The 24812-nt window shown below is 36.1% G+C and overlaps 1 pseudogene across 1 annotated transcript; it reads right to left on the bottom strand.

The window, feature by feature from the left end:
- Positions 1-13181: 13181 nt before the first annotated feature.
- Positions 13182-22767, bottom strand: LOC309974383 (large ribosomal subunit protein uL15-like; annotated as a pseudogene). The gene is made up of 3 exons: positions 22727-22767; positions 14588-14606; positions 13182-13597 (listed from the first exon to the last, which is right to left on the bottom strand). The product of its transcript is annotated as a large ribosomal subunit protein uL15-like (transcript).
- Between the last annotated feature and the right edge of the window lie 2045 nt (positions 22768-24812).

Here is a 24812-nt window from a genome sequence, read left to right as displayed (position 1 = left end):
ATGGCCAATAAGTACGTGAAAAGCTGCTCAACATCACTAATTATTAGAGACGTGCAAATCAAAACTACAATGAGGTATCACCTCATACCAGTTAGAATGGGCATCATCAGAAAATCTACAAACAACAAATGCTGGAGAGGGTGTGGAGATAAGGGAACCCTCTTGCACTGTTGTTGGGAATGTAAATTGATACAGCCACTATGGAGAACAGTATGGAGGTTCCTTAAAAAACTAAAAATAGAACTGCCATATGACCCAGCAATCTCACTACTGGGCATATACCCAGAGAAAACCATATTTTAAAAAGACACCTGCACCCCAGTGTTCATTGCAGCACTATTTACAGTAGCCAGGTCATGGAAGCAACCTACATGCTCATTGACAGACAAATTGATAAAGAATTATGGTACATATATACAATGGAATATTACTCAGCCATAAAAAGGAAAGAAATTGGGTCATTTGTAGAGACATGGATGGATCTAGAGACTGTCATGCAGAGTGAAGTAAGTCAGAAAGAGATATCTTATATTAGCACATATATGTGGAACCTAGGAAAATGGTACAGATGAACCAGTTTGCAGGGCAGAAATTGAGACACAGATGTAGAGAACAAACGTATGAACACCAAGGGGGGAAAGTAGGGTGGGGTGGTGTGATGAATTGGGTGATTGGGATTGACATGTATACAGTGACGTGTATAAAATTGATGATTAATAAGGACCTGCTGTATAAAATAATAAATAAAATTAAATTAAAAAAAGAGAAATCTCTTGCATTCCTATACACTAACAACAGAAGATCAGAAAGGAAAATCTGGGAAACAATCCCATTTACCATCACATCAAGATTAATAAAATACTTAGGAATAAACCTAACTCAGGAGAAAAAAGAGCCCTACTCTGAAAACTGTAAGACACTGATGAAAGAAATCAAAGACAACACAGACAGGTGGAAAGATATATCATGTTCTTGGATTGGAAGAATCAGTATTGTCAAAATTAATATATTACCCAAGGCAATCTGTGGATTGAGTGCAATCCCTGTAACATTACCAATGGCATTTTTCATGAAACTAGAACAAAAAATTCTAAAATTTATATGGAAACACAAAAGACCCTGAATAGCAAAAGCAATCCTCCCTGAATTCAGACCATACTATAAAGCTACAATTATCAAGACAGTAAGTTACAAAAACAGAAATATAGATCAATGCAACAGGATAGAAAACCCAGAGATAAACCCAAGCACCTATGGTAACCTAATCTATGAAAAAGGAGGCAAGACTATACAATGGAGAAAAGACAGTCTCTTCAATAAATGGTGCTAGGAAAACTGGACAGCTACATGTAAAAAGGAATGAAATTAGAACACCCTCTAACACCATACACAAAAATAGAGTCAAAATGAATCAAAGACCTAAATGTAACGCCAGGCAGTATAAAACTCTTAGAGGAAAACATAGAACAGTCTTTGACATAAATCACAGCAATATCTTTTATGATGTACCTTCTAGGTTAATGAAAATAAAAACAAAAATTAAAAAATGGGACCTAGTTAATCTTAAAAGCCTCTGTACAGCAAATCAAATCATAAATAAAATGAAAAGACAACAGAATGGGAGAAAATATTTGCAAATGATGTGACCAACAAGGAATTAATCTCCAAAATATACAAACAGCTCAAGTAGCTCTATGTCAAAAAACCCCAAACAACTGAATCAAAAATAGGCAAAAGTTCTAAATAAAGGGTTACCAATGGCATTGAGGGTGGGCAGAAAAGGGAACCCTCATATACTGTTGGTGGGAATATAAATTGGTACAACCATTATGGAGAACAATATGGCGGTTCCTTAAAAAACTAAAAATAGAACTACCGTATGATCCAGCAATTCCACTCCTGGGCATATACCAAGGGAAAAATCTAATTTTAAAAGATACATGCACCCCAATATTCATAGCAGCACTCTTTACAATAGCCAAGACTTGAAAGCAACCTAAATATTCATCAACAGATGAATGGATATAGAAGATGTGATACTTATATTCCGTGGAATATTAGTCATAAACAGAATGAAATAATGCCATTTGCAGCAACATGGATGGACATAGTTATTATTATACTAAGTGAAGCAAGTCAGACAAAGACAAATGTCATATGATATCACTTTTATGTGGAATCTAAAAAAGTGATAAAAGTGAACTTATTTACAAAACAGAAAAGAGTCACAAATATAGAAAACAAACTTATGGTTACCAGGGAGGGAAGTGGGGGGGGAGGGATAAATTGGGAGATTGGGATTGACATATATACACTACTATATATAAAATCGATAATTTTTAGTAGATAAGTAATAAAGACCTACTTTATAGCACAGGGAACTCTACTGAGTACTCTGTAATGCCTTATATGGGAAAATAATCTAAACAAGAGTGGAGATATATATATATCTATCTATAACTGATTCACTTTGCTGTACACCTGAAACTAACATAACATTATAAATCAACCATACTTCAATAAAAATTAAAAAACAAAAGAGTGGAAAAGCAAATTACCCTTAATCACATCACCTAGGAATAACTACTACTGTTAACATTTTGGTGTATTTCTTTGTAGTATTTTTCCTGCATATTTATAAATTTGCAACTATAATATATATACAGGTTTATTATCAGTTATTAATATTTAACTTTTGCATTTTAATTATGTGTGCAATTTTTATGTCCTGAGTTAGTATTCACAAAGAGAATTTTTTAAATGACCCATAAGTCAAAAGGCTATTTCCATTCTTTTTTTTCTTAATTTTATTTGTTCATTTATTTATTATTTATTATTTATTTTTGGTTGCACTGTGTGTTCACTGCTGCACACAGACTTTCTCTAGCTGCAATGAGTGGGGCCTATTCCTCATTGTGGTGCCCGGGCTTCTCATTGCGGTGGCTTCTCTTGTTGTGTAGCACAGGCTCTAAGTGTGTGGGCTTCAGTAGTTGTGGTACGCAGGCTCAGTATTTGTGGCTTGCTGGCTTCAGAGTGCAGGCTCAGTTGTTGTGGTGCACAGGCTTAGTTGCTCCGTGGCATGTGAGATCTTCCTGGACCAGCAATCGAACCCATGTCCCCTGCACTGGCAGGCAGATTCTTAACCACTGTGCCACCAGGGAAGTCCCTATTTCCATTTTTAATGCATATTGTCTAACTACCTCCTGGAAAGATTGTATTAATTAGAAATCTTACCACTAACCTGTGAGAGTACTTGCCTTACTACATATTCTTACCAGCAGTGGGTATTATTGGTTTATAAATCTTACCAGTTTGATATGTGGAGAATGGTATTTCAATATTGTTTTAATTTCTTTGATTACTATACTGCTAGATATTTTTAATACTTCCTTAGAGTTGTCTTTTCATTTTCTTTGTCTACTTTCCTATTGGGTATTTTTAATCAATTTTTACAATCTCTTTATATATTAAAGGTGTTAAATCCTAATTAAATTTATTTTTGCAAAATTGTCCAATTTTTACTTTATTTACATATTTTAACACATACAGAAATTTAAACTTTTTATGCAATTAAATTCATTGGTACTTGCCATTTTCATTTTTTTCTTTACTTTTATTCACTGTGCTGAGTTGTCTATTGATTTATATTTACTTCTTTTAAATTACTTTGTTTTGATTTTAAGGGACGGGATTAAAACAATTGTACGTCAAATCTTCTCTGTGCTGTTTCAATTTTAGTATATTTGCTGCTAAAATGAGCACATAATCTTGTTTTCTTATGGTTTAACAATTTTATATTTAACCCTGCTATCCATATGGAATTTATTTTGTTGAGAATCTATATTGAGTTTTTTCCACAAATAGCTGAATTTCCCAACATAATTTGTTAAACAATCCATTTCTTCCTATGGGCTTCTGATCTCTCTTTTATCATATATTAAATTCTTACATACATACATGACATATCTGATTTAGGGCTATCCTATTCTAGTCATCTGTAGATTCTAGTGATAACAAAATGTTTTAATCTTCAGAGCTTTTTTTTTTAATTTAATTTAATTTATTTTTTTATACAGCAAGTTCTTATTAGTTATCTATTTTATACATACTAGTGTATATATGTCAATCCCAATCTCCCAATTCATCACAGCACCACCACCCCCCTCCACCATTTTCACCCCTTGGTGTCCATACATTTGTTCTTGACATCAGTGACTCAATTTCTGCCCTGCAAACCAGTTCATCTGTATCATTTTTCTACGTTCCACATATATGCGTTAATATACGATACTTGTTTTTCTCTTTCTGACTTACTTCACTCTGTAAGACAGTCTCTAGATTCATCCACATCTCTACAAATGACCCAGCTTCATTCCTTTTTATGGCTGAGTAATACTCCAGTGTATATATATATACCACATCTTCTTTATCCCTTCATCTGTCAATGGGCATTTAGGTTGCTTCCATGACCTGGCAATTGTAAATAGTGCTGCAATGAACATCAGGATGCATGTGTCTGTTTTGTTTTTTTCTTTTCTTTTCTTTTTCTGAATATTATTTTATTGTATATTTTAAATCTTCATTGGAGTATAATTGCTTTGCATGTGTTTTTTTGAATTATGGTTTTCTTTGTGTATATGCCCAGTAGTGGGATTCCTGGGTCATATGGTAATTCTATTATTAGTTTTTTAAGGAACCTCCATACTGTTCTCCATAGTGGCTGTATCAATTTACATTCCCACCAACAGTGCAAGAGGGTTCCCTTTTCTCCACACCCTCTCCAGCATTTGTTTGTAGAATTTCTGATGATGCCCATGCTAACTGGTGTGAGGTGATACCTCATTGTAGTTTTGATTTGCATTTCTCTAATAATTACTGATGTTGAGCAGCTTTTCATGTGTTTCTTGGCCTTCTGTATGTCTTCTTTGGAGAAATATTTATTTAGGTCTTCTGCCCATTTTTGGATAGGTTTGTTTGTTTTTTTAATATTGAGCTGCATGAGCTATTTATATATTTTGGAAGTTAATCCTTTGTCCATTGATTCATTTGCAAATATTTTCTCTCATTCTGAGGGTTGTCTTTTCATCTTGTTTGCAGTTTCCTTTGCTTTGCAAAAGGTTTTAAGTTGCATTAGGTCCCATTTGTTTATTTTTGTTTTTATTTCCATTACTCTAGGAAATGGATCAAAAAAGATCTTGCTGTGATATATGTCAAAGAGTGTTCTTCCTATGATTTCCTCTAAGAGTTTTATAGTGCCTGGTCTTACATTTAGGTCTCTAATCCGTTTTGAGTTTATTTTTGTATATGGTGTTAGGGAGTGTTCTAATTTCATTCTTTTACATGTAGCTGTCCAGTTTTCCCAGCACGACTTATTGAAGAGACTGTCTTTTCTCCGTTATATATCCTTGCCTCCTTTATCATAGATTAGTTGACCATAGGTGCGTGGGTTTATCTCTGGGCTTTCTAGCCTCTTCCATTGATCTATATCTCTGTTTTTGTTCCAGTACCTTATTGTCTTGATTACTGTAGCTTTGTAGTTTAGTCTGAAGTCAAGGAGTCTGATTCCTCCAGCTCTGTTTTTTTCCCTCAAGACTGCTTTGGCTATTCGGGGTCTTTTGTTTCTCTCTACAAATTTTAAGATATTTTGTTCTAGTTCTGTAAAAAAATGTCATTGGCAATTTAATAGGGATTGCATTGAATCTGTAGATTGCTTTGGGTAATATAGTCATTTTCACAATATCAATTCTTCCGATCCAAGAATATGGTATATCTCTCCATCTGTTGGTATCATCTTTAATTTCTTTCATCAGTGTCTTATGTTGAATAATAGTGGTGAGAGTGGACATCCTTGTCTTGTTCCTGATCTTAGAGGAAATGCTTTCAGTTTTTCACCATTGAGAATGATGTTTTCTGTGGGCTTGTCATACATGACCTTTATTATGTTGAGGTAGGTTCCCTCTATGCCCACTTTCTGGAGAGTTTTTATCATAAATGGGTGTTGAATTTTGTCAAAAGCTTTTTCTGCATCTATTGAGATGATCATATGGTTTTATTCTTCAATTTGTTAATATGGTGTATCACATTGATTGATTTGTGTATGTTGAAGAATCCTTGCATCCCTGGGATAAATCCCACTTCATCATGGTGTATGATCCTTTAAATGTGTCATTGGATTCGTTTGCTAGTATTTTGTTGAGGATTTTTTACATCTATATTCATCAGTGATATTGGTCTGTAATTTTCTTTTTTTGTAGTATCTTTGTCTGATTTTGGTATCAGGGTGATGATGGCCTCATAAAATGAGTTTGGGAGTGTTCCTTCCTCTGCAACTTTTTGGAAGAATCTTCAGAGCTTTATAAATATGTTTTAGTATCTGTTAAAACAAATCTCTTTGATTAATCTCCTTTTTATTGTATATTTTTGATGAATTTTAGAATAATATTATCAAACATAAAGTCATTTTAGATTTTGATTGAAATAATGTTAAACCTATTAAGGTATTTGGTCATCTCACTCAGGATAATTACGTGTCTTTCCTTTTACACATAATTTTTTATATGTCCCTTGGTGGAGTTTAGCAGCTTTCTTCATATGGGTCTCTATAAAGTCCTAGTTCTAAAAACGATAAACAGTTCATTCTTTAATATCTAGTTAAAGCACTTCTTACTCTTCAAACACCTTAAAAATTTCTGTAATTTTGGCCACTGGTATTCTCTATCTTCTACTTACTTAACTCATGGTTACATCCTCATTTATTTTTTTCTAATTATTTCACGTGGCTTAATCTGTTATTCCTTAACAAAATTAATCACTTTTTTTTTTTTTGCAGTACCTGGGCCTCTCACTGTTGTGACCTCTCCCGTTGTGGCCTCTCCCGCTGCGGAGCACAGGCTCCGGATGCTCAGGCACAGCAGCCATGGCTCACGGGCCCAGCCGCTCCGCGGCATGTGGGATCTTCTCAGACCGGGGCACGAACCCGTGTCCCCTGCATTGGCAGGTGGACTCTCAACCACTGTGCCACCAGGGAAGCCCCCTAAATTAATCACTTTTAAAGAATATAGGCAATGCTTTATAGTCTTTTTTGAAGTACATGCAGTAATCGTTCTTTCACTCATTACGTCATCAGCTACTCACTGGGTTCCAACCGTTTGACAGGCTGTGCACTAAGCACGAATATATATCAGCAAACAAGTCCAACATAGAACTTAGCCTTTGCAGAGTTTATATCCTAGTGTGAGAGATAGATTTTAAGGGACTAATTGAAAAACTAAATTTCAAAAGTAATAACTAATAGAATAAAGATTCGTAGGGTGTCATGAGAAAACATAACAGAGACACTTGATTTAAGTCTGGGGTGTCTAAGAAGACTTCCTTTTAGAAGGACCAAAACCTGAGTTTTGGAGGATGACTATGTGTTAATTTGGTGACGAAGGTTTAAGGATGGGACAACAAGAATTCCAGATATAAGGAAAAGAATAACTAAGAGCTTACACTGATTACTTATTACTTATTATGTACCAAAAACTGTGAACTGTGTTAAGCTCCACATATACTATATATATATTTTAACCCTAACAATCTTCAATTAACTCATGGAGAAACTGAGGCATAGAGACCTTAAGCAACTTACAGCTTGCAGGTAATGTGTACAAATCTAGTGTGACTCCACAGCTCATAGTCTTAACTCCTATGCTATCTGTTCCTTCTATGCAGGCTTTGAAGGGGGAAGAAGCATTTCATGTTTGCATATCTAAAAGAAGGTCCAGAGTATGGAGAGCTGGGAAAAGTGGAGCTACCTGAGACTGTTGGGTCAGGTAAGTGTCAGGTTGAATTTATAGACCATGGTGAGACATTGGCTTTTGTCCTAAAAGAACTTAGAGCTCACTGATAGGTATTCATCAGGAAAATGACAAGATCATATTAGCACTTAAAAAAAAATTTCTCTGGCTATGGTGTGAAGAATAGATTGAAAGAGGTGAAATGAGGGCAGAGAAAACAGTTTGGAAACTATTTCAGTACAGGCACACCTCATTTTATTGTATTCACTTTATTGTGCATGTCAGATATTGCATTTATTTTTTACAGATTGAGGGTTTGTGGCAATCCTGTGCTGTCAGATGATGGTTAGCATTTTTTAGCAATAAAGTATTTTTGATTAAGTTATGTACATTGTTTTTCTACACATAATGCTATTTCACACTTAACAGACTATAGTATAGTATAAACATAACTTGAATATGCACTGGGAAACAAGAAGAATTCATGTGACTTACTTTATTGTGATATTCACTTTATTGTGGTGTTCTGGAACTGAACCTGCAATATCTCCAAGGTCTGCTTGTACTACGAGTTAGAGATAATGGTAGCTGAGAGTAGGGTAATAGTGATGAACATAGAAAGAAGAATATATCTGAAATATACAGTGGAGCCATAAAGAAATGGGCTTTTGATAAGTTGGGTATAGAAATAAGTGAAAAAGAAATATAAAGCACATTTTAGGCACATGTAACAGAGTGACTAGTGGTGACAATCACTAAAGTGAGAATCACTTATTAGTTCTAGAAAGAAAAAAAACACAGAAAATAATCTGATTTTTCCCCTCTTTAAGAATGCTAAAAAACATTTTTTCTTGTCTTTGATTTTCAGTTTCACTATACTAGCCTTAGGTGAGTTTTTCTCAGTGTTTATCAGGCTTCTTAAATCTGTACCTTGATATCTTTTGTCAAATTTTCGGAAAGTCATTTGTCATTATCCTTCAAATATTGCTTCAGTTTCTCTTCTCTCTCTTCCCTTTCTGGGACTCCAATTATATATATGGTAGAACTCTTAATTTATTCTCTTTTCTGTATTCTCTCTTTTTTTCTCTACAGCTTCAGTCTAGATATTTTTTTCTGTCCCTTTCTGAATAACAAATGCTCTCTTCACTGAGTTTAATCTGCTGTTAAATCTACTGTGTCAGTAATTACATTATTGCCTCTCAGCTCCAAACCCACTCTTCTGTACTCTGCTTTGGGATGCTGAACTGGGACTCTGCAAACCACATTTCTGCTTTGTCACTAAGATCTACATTAGGTCGTCTGGCTCTACATTAGGATCTGACAAGAAGAAACACTAGAGGGAGAGTGCAAGATTGGAGGAGGAAAAAGGAACATGTTTCTTACTCTGTATCCTGTGAGTTTCCTATGAGATTTCTTTCTCCTACTAGATCCTTTGAGCATTACCTCCATGCTTCTTGAAATGCCTTTCTGTTGCATCAACTGAATACTGTTTGCAGTTTTTCCATATGAAGCTAGCAGAGATAGCTTCATTGTTCTTCCCTCTGAGGCCACAGAATCTCAGAGATTTAAGTCCCAGACTCAGAAACACCAACACCAGCTGGCCAGGACCTCCTGCTCAGAAGCCCAAGTTTCAGCTTCACAGGACTCTTCCTCTAAGTTTCTAAGTTTTAATAATGTCAATGTCTTCCCTTCGTTTCTCTATTTCTGTTGTAGGTGCGGTATTAACTCCTTGAAGTTGCTACTTTCATGATATATTAGACTTATTATCCTACTCTTTTAGTTACTTAGTTAATAAATTTATGCCTAGCTAACCATTCTCTATATTAAACTCTTCTGTTCAAATTACTGATAGTGGTTTTCTCTCCTGGGTCCTGTTACTTCCACTTATTGTGTTCTTATTTTCAGTTGTATTTTTCAATTCTGAAATTAGCATTTGTTTTTTTTTAAGAATTTTTACTTTTCTGATGAAAATTTTCATTTTGTCATCAATATATTGTGCATAAAATCATACATCTTAAGAGTTTGTGTCTGGTACTTCTAATATCTCAATATCTAAATCACCTGTTAGTCTATTTCTACTATCTATTTTGTTTGTATGATTTTTATTGCTTGTTTGTATTTGATCATTAGGTCTTGTCTCCTGGTATCCCTTGTAACTTAATGATGAACCTTGTATATGAATATTTATAAAGGCAATTTGAGTCTTTGGATGTATTAGCATCCTCCAGAAGATTTATGCTACTTGTGTCAGGTAATTAAGAGTCAAGAAGATCATCTCAATCAAACAAGGAACTGAGCTGACTTGAAGACAGTTTTCAATATTTCTGGGGCCCAGCTTCTTTTAGTTTGTCTCTATTTCTAGGGTATGACCTTCAGGGGTCTCAGCTAAAAGCTAGAGTATTTACATTGGTGACCCTCTTCCTTAATGTGCCCTGAACTCCATTTTTATGCCTTAGTCTTATAAGACATCCAGAAATTATTTTCAGCTTCTCATTTTCTACTTGAGAATCTTGCATATTATTTAAATATTAGACAAATTTTCAACTCGAATGAAGCTGTGTTGCACATACATATCCAATTGAAGAATTAGGGCAATTATTTTTATAATTTAGGCCACCATCACTCCCTGCCCACCCCCCCAATCCATTAACACATAAATATATCCTTAAATAATTTGTTGGTTTTGGAAGATGAAAAGATAGTAGAAAGATGACTGGTGAATAATGAAGAGAACTTCTTTAAATAATTTAACTGAATAATTTTATGTCATCTATGTGCACATGGAGTTTTGGGTCTCTCTGGTTGAACATATATACATTTGAGATATTTGCAGTCAATATTGTTGCATGTTAAATTAAATGAGTTTGCATGTATTTCTAAAGTTGTATGAAATAACTAATATACATCCAACTTTTAGCTACAGTAATAACTAATCAATTACATCTATTTTAAGATGTGAGTCTATTATAAAGTCTGTTATAGTACTGATAGACATGCTTCCCCAAAATTTTAGAAATGTAAGTTGCAGTATCCATTGCAGGTGGGGTATTATTGTTTTACCTATATGTCAGACATTTTCACTAATATGGAAAATAAGCCATAAATTCAACCAATGTAGTTTTTTCCCCCTCCTTATTTACTAAGTTGTATGCAATGCTACTTAACTATCTGGGTAACACAGGTTTATTTCAACTATTGTCAGAAAGAAGTTAGAGAGTCCCTCTCTCTTATTCAAGTTCGATTTCCTATAGTACTGCAAGTATGTTTATATAACTTGAACATGGCTAGAAATATCCCTTAGAGAAATTATACTGTTTTTACAGCTTACGGTGTTTCAGTATAGACATTTTAAAAAGCAAGAGAGTTAATTTAGATACTTTGAAATGACTATGTTAATATGAGCTTGAGATTTGTTTTCAAAAACAAATTTATGTCAGTAGAAAAACCTTGGATGTTGTAACCAATTGGTCGAAGGAGTGAGAAATGTTAGTCTATGATATCATTTTACTAACATTGAAGCCATACAGGCTTATGATATAGGCAGTATTGAAAAAGATGCAGGAGTTGGTCAAGTTTAAGTTATTTAAAGTTAGATGGAGTGAACTCTTACTAATTTTAGTGACCAAATAAATGAAATACTAAGTCAAGTAACCTAGCAGATATGGGTCAGTGTTCAGGCTTTTTTGAACAGGTAAAATAAGTTGGTGACATAAAAGGGCTGCAGGTCACATGAACACTTCTTTTAAGTCATGGAGTCACTACCATAGCAATTTTAAATAGAGTTCGGTGTGTTCCTGCAAGGTCATGGCTGAAATTCAATTAGTGCTTGAGTTGAAATGTCTGCTCATTATGCCACTTTAAGCATCTGAGGTGGTCTCCCCTTCAACTGCTTAGGGTGACAAAGTTGCTTTCCTAGTTTATTATCAACTTCAATCCTGGAAAATTTTAGAATTAAGTGTAGAAGTGTTACAGAGACCTAAACACATTGTTTATTTCTTTGCTTCATTCAGGTTTTTCCTGAAATATTGTCTCATAACAGATTCAGGTTTCCTAAAACAGGAAATCCCATCCATTTCCTTATTGTGCTTTATTTTTTCTATAGCATCTATTACTACCTATTATATATTATACTTTATATAATATATTTATTTAAGTTATTTGGCTCTTTTTTCCATTGGGATGTAAATTCCTCTATGGTGTGGACTTTTATGTTTTTCATTGCTATATCCCCAACACATAGAGTAGTGTACCCTGCTGTTACACAATAAACTGTTGTTAAATGAATGAAAATAACTACTGGAGTCACTGTAAAAAGGAACTCTTACTTTTCAGGCTTCTAAAGCAATCCAAGGAAGCTAAAAATGAAGAAATAATTCCTTAACATTCCCTTGTCTTTAAAATTACAAAACAGTATTTTTATTTTGAGTAGTATTTCTTCCAGTGACTACCAGTTCTTTTCTTATAGTTCTCCAGTTCTAAAAGGTATGGTAGAGGTGGTAATTATGTACTTTTGTAATTTAGTCATCCATAAAACAAGTTAAGCAAACAAACATATTAAAAGCCTTATAATGTTCCAGGCACTCTACTAGATGCTCTAGATTTGAAGGTAAAGGACATGTCCTTGTCCTTTAAGAGTTTTTCTAGTCTTGTAGAGGAGGCAGCAAGAAAACAAACACTTAGAACATGATGCAATAAGACATTTGCACAGAGTGTGAAGAGAGTCCAGAAGTAAGGCATGTAATCTAGAACAAGAGTGTCAGCAAAGATTTGCTAGAATAGATGCTACTTTAACTCAGCTTTGACTGATAAACATAATAAAAATATTAACAACCATCATTCATTGAGTGCTTGTATGTCAGGCAATTTACAACCCTGATGTCATTATATCCTTTCAAGAATCTTCATATGGTAAATATTATTATTCTTATATTACAGAAGAGGAAAGTATGTTTAGAAATACTGAATTAGTAATTTGCCCAAGATTACATAGGCAGTTCAGTGTCAAAACAGAAAGCTGGGATGAGATGATGAGACCAGCACAAAGGAAACATTTACAAAATACAAAGGTGTAACAGAACATGACAAGGCAGGAACTAACGGGGCTGAATCAGGTATTCTTTGGAAGCTGAAGGAAGTAGCAATAATTTGATATAATGTTGCAGATGAAAACAGAGCCAGATCATAATGGACAAGGATCACTCCAAGAATTTTGAAGTTTATACTGGTTTTGACCCAATATTCCGAATAATTGTTTATTAGGTCTGCACAGAAATTGGTGGAAAAGTTTGAGATATTAAATGTTCCTTATTTAGTAATTTCTTATTCTTTAGACTAGTGAATTTATTGATTTATATTTTTTGAAAAGCACTTGTTAACATTTAATGAATCTTCCACCATGTGGCTTCAAGCTACCAGGACACAAGCCCCACCCACAGCCTTAATCTTCTCCTCAGCTCTTCTGCTGAAGAATTTGGCCTTCACGATGACAGGCTGCTTTGGGAGCTTCCCCTTCCCCAGAACTTTGTAGTAGCCCAATAGCACCATATAAATGATAGGAGCACCTCCAGTCTTGTTCTTCGCAGCATTTACCCAAGTCTGCTCACTGACCAAGGTCCATAATTTATCAAGGTTGACAGTTGGACAGAAGTTCTGGTTCCTCTTTAAGTGGTAATGCCTCATACCAACTTTCTCAAGGTAGCCTGGTAGCAGGTGATCCTGTGGCAACGCATGCCACCAGCATTACCCTGGACTTCTGGTTGCTTCCGGTGTTTGCCGATGTGGCCGTGGCCGTGGCCGTGGCTCACTTGGCCCCTAACAGACTAGAGAATTTAAACAAGTGTTTTGTCTATGAGTTTGTGAAAAAGACTGAGAAGGAAGGAGAGGGAGAAGGTTTAAAAGGGTTTGAAAAACAGTGTTTCTACAGAGAGCTTGCTCCCTCTTAGGCTTTTTGAGATTTAAGGGATGATCCATGAACTAATATTTATTTTCATTCTACCATATATCAGAGAATGGGCTTGGATTTTCACATGTCAACTCAATGATCCTCACAATCATCCTGCAAAGTAGGAATATTACTTCCATTCTGTGGTTGAGGAAACTGAGCATATGAGCTAAGGATCTTGCCAAAGGTCACATGGCCGTCAATAGCAAAGTCAGATTTTAAACCTATTTCAAGACTCAAGCTCTTTCTAGCTTAAGCTGCTTTCATCTCTTGAGACAGTGTTTTCCAACCCTTTAGGTCAAGACTTGAAGGATCATGGAATCAACTTAGTGGTTCTTAAATAGCATTTGAAAGAAATACAAAGATTAGAATAAAATAAAATAAAGGGTATCAGAGTGCACTACACATAGTAAGGGTCAACACTGGTTGAAATTCTTGCTTCAGTCAGACATACACATGTATAAACATAAATATTGGTGTGTCCTGAGTTGTGATGGGAAATATACTCTTACTGAGTTTTCAAAAGTTTGAAAAACTCATCTAGTGAAATAAAGATCAGATCACAGCTACTACGTTAACTCATTTCTTATTTCATCCTATGAAGTTGAATGTTCGTAGGTAACCGACAGGACACCACACCTCACAGCAAGGGTAGAATAGGAAAGAGAAGCAGAAAACTTCATGAGGGCTGAAGGAGCACAGCGGACCTTCATTTCAGTCATGGCAAACTACAAGACTTCTTTAGTTTAACCCTTCACCTGCCATATCAAGGGAAGATAGTAGTAATTACTGTTTCAAGGAAAATGTATGTGTGGATCATTTATTGAGGTGATAAATTAAGGGGGGTTCCCCACCTCCTCCTTCCCACCTCCCTCTGGATTTTTGACCTGTAATGAAAGAGAAAGAGGAATAACATTTGAAATTGAAGTGTATGTGTATGCTAATATTCATACTTATTGAACACATGTGTTTTTGCAGATTTATTATTTATACTGTATAGAATTATATATAAAATCCAACTAAACTCTGTGTGTGGTGTTAAGTTACAATCTGTTTCTCTTTGGAATCCCATTCTGTGTACAAACATTTTTACAAAACATGTGGATTAGTAGTAGGAGTAGATGGTTTAAAAACGTTATGTTAAAGCAACACCTTAAGTCAGCATGTTGAAAGAATGAGAAAATCAAAATAGTACTGTAGTTCCCTTACTGGTGGAAATAAGAGGGGAATCCTAGGATGCGGGGAATATATAGATTTCTCTGTAAGTTTACAAATGTCCCAGCAGTTGTTAATTTCTCCTGGAAGAACCTTAGATACACTAAATTTCTCAATAAATATTATTTTACATTTTAGCAAAGAAACTTAACTACTTACCTAGTAAACAAGGTTTTAAATTTGCCATTTTCCTCTTTTCCCTTTTTATATTCAAATATTAGTGCTAGTGCTGTTTTGAAGAGCCTAGATTCTACTCTGTACCATATTTAAATTTTATAAGTCTGAATAAATTATTGTAACCAGCTAGTTGTGTTAATTATATTTGCGTTTCTAACTAGTCAGATTTTAAAGGATTAAAACACAGAAAATTTAATTGCATAGTGTCAACCATTTCCAAATGCATGATGATAGCAAGCAGAGTGGACTTAGGTATAGTGAAATAAACAATTCTATGTGTGTGTCACTGACACCATAGATATTTAAATTTATCTAAACCAACTCTTTCCATAGTGTTGCCTACTATAAATTAATATAGAAAGCCCTTAGGATGCTTGGCCAATGATATGGAAATTGACACAGTAAATATTTGTTTCATGTTCTGGGAATTGTGTACACTGCAGATCAGTTGTGTTTAATCATTACCATTTGGCCAATTTTGCTTTTTTCAGAAGAAAGATAATTATGTATTGGATATGGCAGTCTTGGTGCTTGTTAAACACATAGCTCTTTTAGGCTTATACTGCCCACCTCGAGTCCCTTGCTCAGGAGGTGAAAGCTATAATTTGTGCAGAGAAAGGGAATTTGTTGTCTCAAATAACTGAGAAGTAAAAAATAGGGTAAATTCAAGCATGGCTGGATTCAGAAACCCACTTATTGGATTTAGTAGCTGGTTTCTATCTGTTGCCCAGATTGGCCATGTTTTGGCTCCATTTTCAGGATCAGTGTGGTCACAAGATGGTAGCAGCTGCGCCAGCCTCACATCTCCTCAAGTCAAAGCCAAACCGAAGAGGGAAATGTCCTTTCTGTTGAAATATCTCTTTCTGGTTATTCAAGTAAAAGTCCTGAGATTAGCTCTGATTTATTCTGACTAACTTGGCTTGAGTTAAGTGCCTATTCTTTGATCAATCTTTGTAGCCAGGGGAATTCGAAGTTCTGATTAGCTGAACTTGGGCCTTATGTTCCATCCCTGGACCCAGGAATTGAGGTTGGATTCAAAGCACATGGATTGAAAGTTGGGAAGGGGTATTGTTTTTAGAATAAAGAGGAGTGGGCTGCTGGAGAACAAAAAATATTCACGATTCTCAGATCATTTTTATTTTCTTTAAGCTAATTCAATATTTTTAAAATAAGAATGGGAAATATATGTATATTTATCAGTTTCAATCTAGGGAGAATATATATGGAAGGGGCCAGTCACTTACTGACTTTATGATCTTGTGCGGATCAAAATATCTTTGATCCTTGTTCTCCTCAGCGGCAAATGGGGATAATATTGTCTTTCTACTACCTCACAGGTGGTTGTGAAGACCTAAACAGATAATGCTTCTAATAAAAATCATAATATCTAATATTTAATGAGCAGTTTGTCTAGAAATTACATTGTTACATCCCTATAATCATTCTGTACAGTAGATACTACTATAATACTTATTTTTAAATGACCTAAGGCTTACAGAGGTTAAGTAACTTGCCCAGTATCAATCACACAGCAGTTAAATGACTGAGTCAGTACTCATGTCTATCTGGCTACCAAGTTCATTCTAATAGCCACCATGATACAGATATAGGGGACTGTCATTGGATTCTTCAATTCTAAGAGTCACATGTTTTCACATTTCAGCATTTTAAAAAACCAGTATGTGCCTTACAACTGATGGTAAGAGGACAATCATGATGTAGTAGTTGTTGTCTGCTTATGTGTAAATTGGTTACCGCTAGTCTTATTGTTATTTCAATTGAGTCGGCTACATGTGTTGAGTTTAAATGCTATACAAATATTAAAATATTACATTATCATTTGGCATTGAAATAGAAATTTATTTAATAGAAAGACACAGAAACAGAGTAATGAAGCATAAATGTGATACAGTGAAGTAATATCCATCGCCAGAGGAATAGCCAGTTTCACACTTTCTTATAAGGCAATGACCACATGCTTTATGGGATCTTAGAAAGGAAGATCCCCAAAAGTAGAAGCTACCTTATGTTTTCTACTGATATATGTGCTAAAGGACTGCCTGTCAAATGACATTTACCAAAGCAATAATTAATTTATTTTGCTTATATTTTGCTTTCTATGTAGGAATATGGTGATAAATATCTATGTCCAAGTAAGTCACAAAAATCTCTTTTTAAAAATATAGAACACAATATTAAGTGACAAGAAGCTTTGTGCCATAGTTTAATTGGCATTGGTCTTCCATTTTAATGTGTATAAAACATTTGTGTTTCTTACAGTTTATGGAGTCTTAAATTCTATAAAATATGACATTATTGTATTGTAGAAATAAGAGAAAGGTTTTTTTTAAACATCTTTATTGGAGTATAATTGTTTTACAATGTTGTGTTAGTTTCTGCTGTATAACAAAGTGAATCAGCTATACGTATACATATATCCCCATATGCCCTCCTGCTTGAGCCTCCCTCCTAACCTCCCTATCCCATCCAGCTAAGTGGTCACAAAGCACCGAGCTGATCTCCCTGCGCTATGCAGCTGCTTGCCACTAGCTAGCTATTTTACATTTGATAGTATATATATCTCAATGCTACTCTCTCACTTCGTCCCAGCTTACCCTTCTCCCTCCCTGTGTCCTCAAGTCCATTCTCTACATCTACATCTTTATTCCTGCCCTGCCCCTAGGTTCGTAAGATCCTTTTTTTTTTTAGATTCCATACATATATGTTAGCATATGGTATTTGTTTTTCTCTTTGTGACTTACTTCACTCTGTATCAGAGACTCTAGGTCAATCCACCTCGCTACAAATAACTCAATTTCATTTCTTTTTATGGCTGAGTAATATTCTATTGTATATATGTGTCACATCTTCTTTATCCATTCATCTGTCGATGGACACTTAGGTTGCTTCCATGTACTGGCTATTGTAAATAGTGCTGCAATGAACATTGTCATACATGTTTCTTTTTGAATTATGGTTTTCTCAGGGTATATGCCCAGTAGTGGTATTGCTGGGTTATATGTAGTTCTATTATTAGTTTTTAAAGGAACCTCCATACTGTTCTCCATAGTGGCTATATCAATTTACATTCCCAGCAACAGTGCAAGAGGGTTCCCTTGTCTCCACACCCTCTCCAGCATTTACTGTTTGTAGATTTTTTGATTATGGCCATTCTGACTGGTCTGAGATGATACTTCACTGTAGTTCTGATTTGCATTTTTCTAATGAGTAGTGATGTTGAGCATCCTTTCATGTGTTTGTTGGCAATCTGTATATCTTCTTTGGAGAAATGTCTGTTTAGGTCTTCTGTCCATTTTTGTATTGGGTTGCTTGTTTTCTTGTTATTGAGCTGTATGAGTTGCTTGTGTATTTTGGAGATTAATCCTTTGTCAGTTGCTTCATTTGCAAATATTTTCTCGCATTCTGAGGGTTGTCTTTTTGTCTTATTTATGGTTTCCTTTGCTGTGCAAAAGCTTTTAAGTTTCATTAGGTTCCATTTGTTTATTTTTGTTTTTATTTCCATTCCTCTAGGAGGTGGATCAAAAGGGATCTTGGTGTGGCTTCCCTGGTGGTGCAGTGGTTGAGAGTCTGCCTGCCGATGCAGGGGACGCGGGTTCATGCCCCAGTTCGGGAGGATCCTACATGCCGTGGAGCAGCTGGTCCCGTGAGCCATGGCCGCTGAGCCTGCACGTCTGGAGCCTGTGCTCCGCAATGGGAGAGGCCACAACACTGAGAGGCCCGTGTACTGCAAAAAAAAAAAAAAAGTGATCTTGCTGTGATGTATGTCATAGAGTGTTCTGCCTATGTTTTCCTCTAAGAGTTTTATAGTGTCTGGCCTTACAAGTAGGTCTTTAATCCATTTTGTGTTTATTTTTGTATACTGTGTTTGGGAGTGTTCTAATTTCATTCTTTTACATGTAGCTGTCCAGTTTCCCCAGCACCATTTAATAAAGAGCCTGTCTTATCTCCATTGTATATTCTTTCCTCTTTATCAAAGATAAGGTAACCATATACGTGTGGGTTTATCTATGGGCTTTCTATCCTGTTCCATTCACTCTACTTCTATTTTTGTGCCAGGAGCATACTGTCTTGAATACTGCAGCTTTATAGTATAGTCTGAAATTAGGGAGCCTGATTCTTCCAGCTCCAATTTCCTTTCTCAAGATTGCTTTGACTTTTCAGGGCCTTTTGTGTTTCCATACAAATTGTGACATATTTTGTTCTACTTCTGTGAAAATGCCATTGGTAGTTTGATAGGGATTACAATGAATCTGTAAATTGCTTTGGGTAGTGTAGTCATTTTCACAGTGTTGATTCATGCTATCCAAGAACATGGTATATCTCTCCATCTATTAGTATCATCTTTGATTTCTTTCAACAGTGTCTTATACTTTTCTGCATACAGGTCTTTTGTCTCCTTAGGTAGGTTTATTCCTAGGTATTTTATTCTTTTTATTGCAATGGTAAATGGGAGTGTTTCCTTAAGTTCTCTTACAGAGTTTTCATCATTAGTGTATAGGAATGTAAGAGATTTCTGTGCATTAATTTTGTATCCTGCTACTTTACCAAATTCATTGATTAGCTCTAGTAGTTTTCTGGTAGCATCTTTAGGATTCTCTATGTATAGTATCATGTCATCTGCAAACAGTGACAGTTTTACTTCTTCTTTTCCTATTTGGATTCCTTTTATTTATTTTTCTTTTCTGATTGTTGTGGCTAAACTTCCAAAACTATGTTGCATAATAGTGGTGAGTGTGGGCAACCTTGTCTTGTTCCTGATCTTAGAGGAAATGGTTTCAGTTTTTCACCATTAAGGATGACGTTGGCTGTGGGTTGGTCATATATGGCCTTTATTATGTTGAGGTAGGTTCCCTCTATGACTACGTTCTGGAGAGTTTTTATCATAAATCAGTGTTGAATTTTGTTAAAAGCCTTTTCTGCATCTATTGACATTATCACATTGTTTTTATTCTTCAATTTTTTAATATGGTGTAACACATTGATTGATTTGCATATATCAAAGAATCCTTGCATTCCTGGGTTAAACCCCACTTTATAATGGTGTTTTATCCTTTTAATGTGCTGTTGGATTCTGTTTGCTAGTATTTTGTTGAGAATTTTTGCATCTATGTTCATCAGTGATATTGGCCTATAGTTTTCTTTTTTTGTGACCTCTTTGTCTGGCTTTGGATCAGGGGGATGGTGGCCTCGTAGAATGAGTTTTGGAGTGTTCCTCCCTCTGCTATATTTTGGAAGAGTTTGCAAAGGATAGGTGTTAGCTCTTCTCCAAATGTTTGATAGAATTTGCCTGTGAAGGCATGTGGTCCTGGGCTTTTGTTTGCTGGAAGATTTTAATCACAGTTTCAACTTCAGTGCTTGTGGTTCCTCTGCTTATATTTTCTATTTCTTCCTGGTTCAGTCTAAGAAGGTTGTGCTTTTCTAAGAATTTGTCTATTTTTTACAGGTTGTTCAATTTATTGGCATATAGTTGCTTGTAGTAATTTCTCATGATTCATTGTATTTCTGCAGTGTCAGTTGTTACTTCTCGGTTTTCATTTTTAATTCTGTTCATTTCAGTCTTCTCCCTTTTTTTCTTGGTGAGTCTGGGTAATCGTTTATCAATTTTGTTTATCTTCTCAAAGAACTAACTTTTAGTTTTATTGATATTTACTATTGTTTCCTTCATTTCTCTTTCACTTATTTCTGATCTGATCTTTATGATATCTTTCCTTCTGCTAACTTTGGGGTTTTTTTTGTTCTTCTTTCTCTAGTTGCTTTAGGTATAAGATTAGGTGTTTATTTGAGATTTTTCCTGTTTCTTGAGGTAGGATTGTATTGCTATAAACTTCCCTCTTAGAATTGCTTTTGATGCATCAAATAGGTTTTGGGTCATCGTGTTTTCATTGTCATTTGTTGCTAGGTATTTTTTGATTTCCTCTTTGATTTCTTAGTGCTCTCTTGGTTATTTAGTAGTGTACTGATTAGCCTCCATGTGTTTGTATATTTTACAGTTTTTTTTCCTGCAATTGATATCTAGTCTCATAGCATTGTGGTTTGAAAAAATACTTGATATGATTTCAATTTTCTTAAATTTCCCAAGGCTTGATTTGTGACCCAAGGTATGATCTGTCCTGGAGAATGTTCCATGAGCACTTGAGAAGAAAGTGCATTCTGTTGTTTTTGGATGAAATGTGCTATAAGTATCAATTAAGTCCATGTTGTTTAACGTGTCATTTAAAGCTTGTGTTTCCTTATTTATTTTCATTTTGGATGATCTTTCTATTGGTGAAACTGGAGTGTTGTTTTCCTGTCAATTTCTCCTTTTATGGCTGTTAGTATTTTCCTTATGTATTGAGGTGCTCCTATATTGGGTGCCTGAATATTTACAATTGTTATATTTTCTTCTTGGATTGATTCCTTGATCATGAAATAGTACGTGTCTTTGTCTCTTGTAATAGTCTTTATTTTAAAGTCTATTTTATCTGATATGAGTATTGCTACCCCAGCTTTCTTTTGATTTCCATTTTCATGGAATATCTTTCTCCATCTCCTCACTTTCAATCTGTATGTGTCCCTAGGTCTGAAATTGGTCTCTTGTAGACAGCCTATATAGAGGTCTTGTATTTGTATCCATCCAGCCAGTCAATGTCTTTTCGTTGGAGCATTTAATCCATTTACATTTAAGGTAATTATCTATATATATGTTCCTATTACAATTTTCTTCATTGTTTTGGTGGGCTTTTCCTTCTCTTGTGTTTCCTGCCTAAAGAAATTCCTTTAGCATTTGTTGTAAAGCTGGTTTAGTGGTGCTGAATTTTCTTAGCTTTTGCTTGTCTGTAAAGGTTTTCATTTCTCCATGAATCTGAATGAGATCCTTGCTGGGTAAAGTAATCTTGGTTGTAGGTTTTTCCCTTTCATCTCTTTAACTATGTCCTGCAACCCCATTCTGGCTTGCAGAGTTTCTGCTGAAAGATCAGCTGTTAACCTTACGGGGATTCCCTTCTATGTTATTTGTTGCTTTTCCCTTGCTGCTTTTAATATTTTTTGTTTGTTATTTATTTTTGATTGTTTGATTGATATGTGTCTTTGCATATTCCTCCTGTATTTATCCTGTATAGGACTGTCTGTGCTTCCTGGACTTGATTTACTATTTCCTTTCCCATGTTAGGGAAGTTTTCAACTATAATCTCTTCAAATATTTTCTCAGACCCTCTCTTTTTCTGTTTTTCTTCTGGGACCCCTTTAATTTGAATATTGGTATGTTTGATGTTGTCTCAGAAGTCTCTGAGACTGTTCTCAAGTCTTTTCATTCATTTTTCTTTACTCTGCTCTGCAGTCGTTGTGTCCACTATTTTATCTTTCAGGTCACTTATCCGTTCTTCTGCCTCAGTTATTCTGCTATTGATTCCTTCTAGAGAATTTTTAATTTCATTTATTGTGTTGTTCATCATTGTTTGTTTGCTCTTTTGCTCTTCTAGGTCCTTGTTAAACCAATTTTTGTATTTTCTCCATTCTATTTCTATGATTTTGGTCACCTTTACTATCATTATTCTGAATTCTTTTTCCAGTGGACTGCTTATTTCATCTTCATTTGTTTAGTCTGGTGGGTTTTTACCTTGCTCCTTCATCTACTGCATATTTCTGTCTTGTCACCATGTTTAACTTGCTGTGTTTGGGGTCTCCTTTTTACAATCTGCTGGTTCATGTTTCCTGTTGTTTTTTGTTTCTGCCCCCAGTGGGTGAGGTTGATTCAGTGGCTTGTGTAGGCTTCCTGGTAGAGGGGCTCCTGCCTGTGTTCTGGTGGGTGGGACTGGATATTTTCTTTCTAGTGTGCATGACTATGTCCGGTGGTGTGTTTTGAGGTGTCTGTGAACTTGTTATAATTTTAGGCAACCTCTCTGCTAATGGGTAGGGTTGTATTCCTGTCTTGCTAGTTGTTTGGCATGGGATGTCCAACACTGGAGCTTGTGGGCCATTGGAGCTGGATCTTAGCATTGAGATGGAGATGTCTGGGAGAATTCTCACTAACTGATATTACTTTGGGCCAGAAAGTCTCTTGTGGTTCAATGCTCTGAACTCGGCTCTCCCACCTCAGAGGCTCAGGCCTGACACCAGGCTGGAACACCAAGACCCTGTCAGCCACATGGCTCAGAATAAAAGGGAAAAATGAAAGAAAAAAAAGATTAAAATAAAAACATTAAAAAAACCAATAATAATAATAAAAAAAGAGAGCAACCAAATGAATAAACAAATCCACCTAAGATAACAATCACTAAAAAGTATACTAAGAGAAATATAAAAATCTGAAACAAATCAGTCACAGACAGCAAACCCCAAGTGTACAGTTGCTCATAAAGCCCACCACCTCTGTTTTGGGATGATTTGTTGTCTATTCAGGTATTCCACAGATGCAGGGTACATCATGTTGATTGTAGGAATTTAATCTGCTCCTTCTGAGGCTGCATGGAGAAATTTCTCTTTCTCTTCTTTGTTCGCACAGCTCCTGGGGTTCAGCTTTGGTTTTGGCCTCACCTCTGCATGTAGGTCACCCTCAGGCATCTGTTTCTGCCCAGACAGGAAGGGGTTAAAGCAGGGCTGATTAGGAGGCTCTTGCTCATTCATACCAGGGTGAGGGAGGGGTATAGTAGTTATAATTGAAATTTGGAGTGAGCCTGCTGTGGCAAAGGCCAACATGATGTTGCAACAGCCTGAGGAGCACCGTGTGTTCTCCCAGGGAACTTGTCCCTGGATCACAGGACCCTGGCAGTGTAATTCTGCGCAGGCTCCTGGTGTGTGTGTGTATGTGTGTGTGTGTGTGTGTGTGTGTGTGTGTGTGTGTGTGTGTGGATAGTGACCTGTGTTTGCATACAGGATTCTTAGTGTCTGCAGCAGCAGCATTAGCATTTCATGCCCATCTCTGGGGTCTGTGCTGATAGCTGTGGCTCATGCCCATCTCTGGAGCTCATTTAGGCGGCGCTCTGCCTTCTGTGGGCAGACAGGGAAGGAATCCCCTCTCCTTGTGCACCCCGAAACAATGGTCTCTTGCCTCTTAGGCAGGTCCAGACTTTTTCCTGGACTCCCTCCCGGCTAGCTGTGGTGCACTGACCCCCTTCAGGCTGTGTTCACGCAGTCAACCCCAGTCTTCTCCCTGGGGTCTGACTTCCAAAGCCCAAGCCTCAGCTCCCAGCCCCCACCCACCCTGGTTGGTGAGCAGACAAGTGTCTCAGGCTGGTGAATGTTGCTTGGCACTGATCCTCTGTGTGGGAATCTCTCTGCTTTGCCCTTTGCAACCCTGTTGCTGCTTTCTCCTCTGTGGTTCTGATGTTTCACCTTGCCCACTGCCTGTCTCCACCAGTGAAGGGGCTTCATAGTGTGTGGAAACTTTTCCTCCTTCACAGCTCCCTCCCAGAGGTACAGGTCCCATGCCTATTCTTTTGTCTCTGTTTTTTCCTTTTTCTTTTGCTCTACCCAGTTACATTGTGTGTGTGTGTGTGGGGGGGTTATTGCCTTTTGGGAAGTCTGAGGTCTTCTGCCTGCATTCAGTAGGTGTTCTATAAGAGTTGTTCCACATGTAGATGTATTTTTGGTGTATCTGTGGGGAGGAAGGTGATCTCCATGTCTTACTCCTCCACCATCTTGAAGGTCCCCAAGAGAAAGTTTTATATTTTGAGTTTTTCTTACAGATCTGTAGTGGATCAAGC

The sequence above is a fragment of the Leucopleurus acutus genome, assembly GCF_964270905.1.
Source record: "Leucopleurus acutus genome assembly, chromosome: 17".
Lineage (NCBI taxonomy): Eukaryota > Metazoa > Chordata > Mammalia > Artiodactyla > Delphinidae > Leucopleurus > Leucopleurus acutus.
The sequence above is the reverse complement of the archived record's forward strand: the minus strand, read 5'-3'. Positions and strand labels throughout refer to the sequence as shown.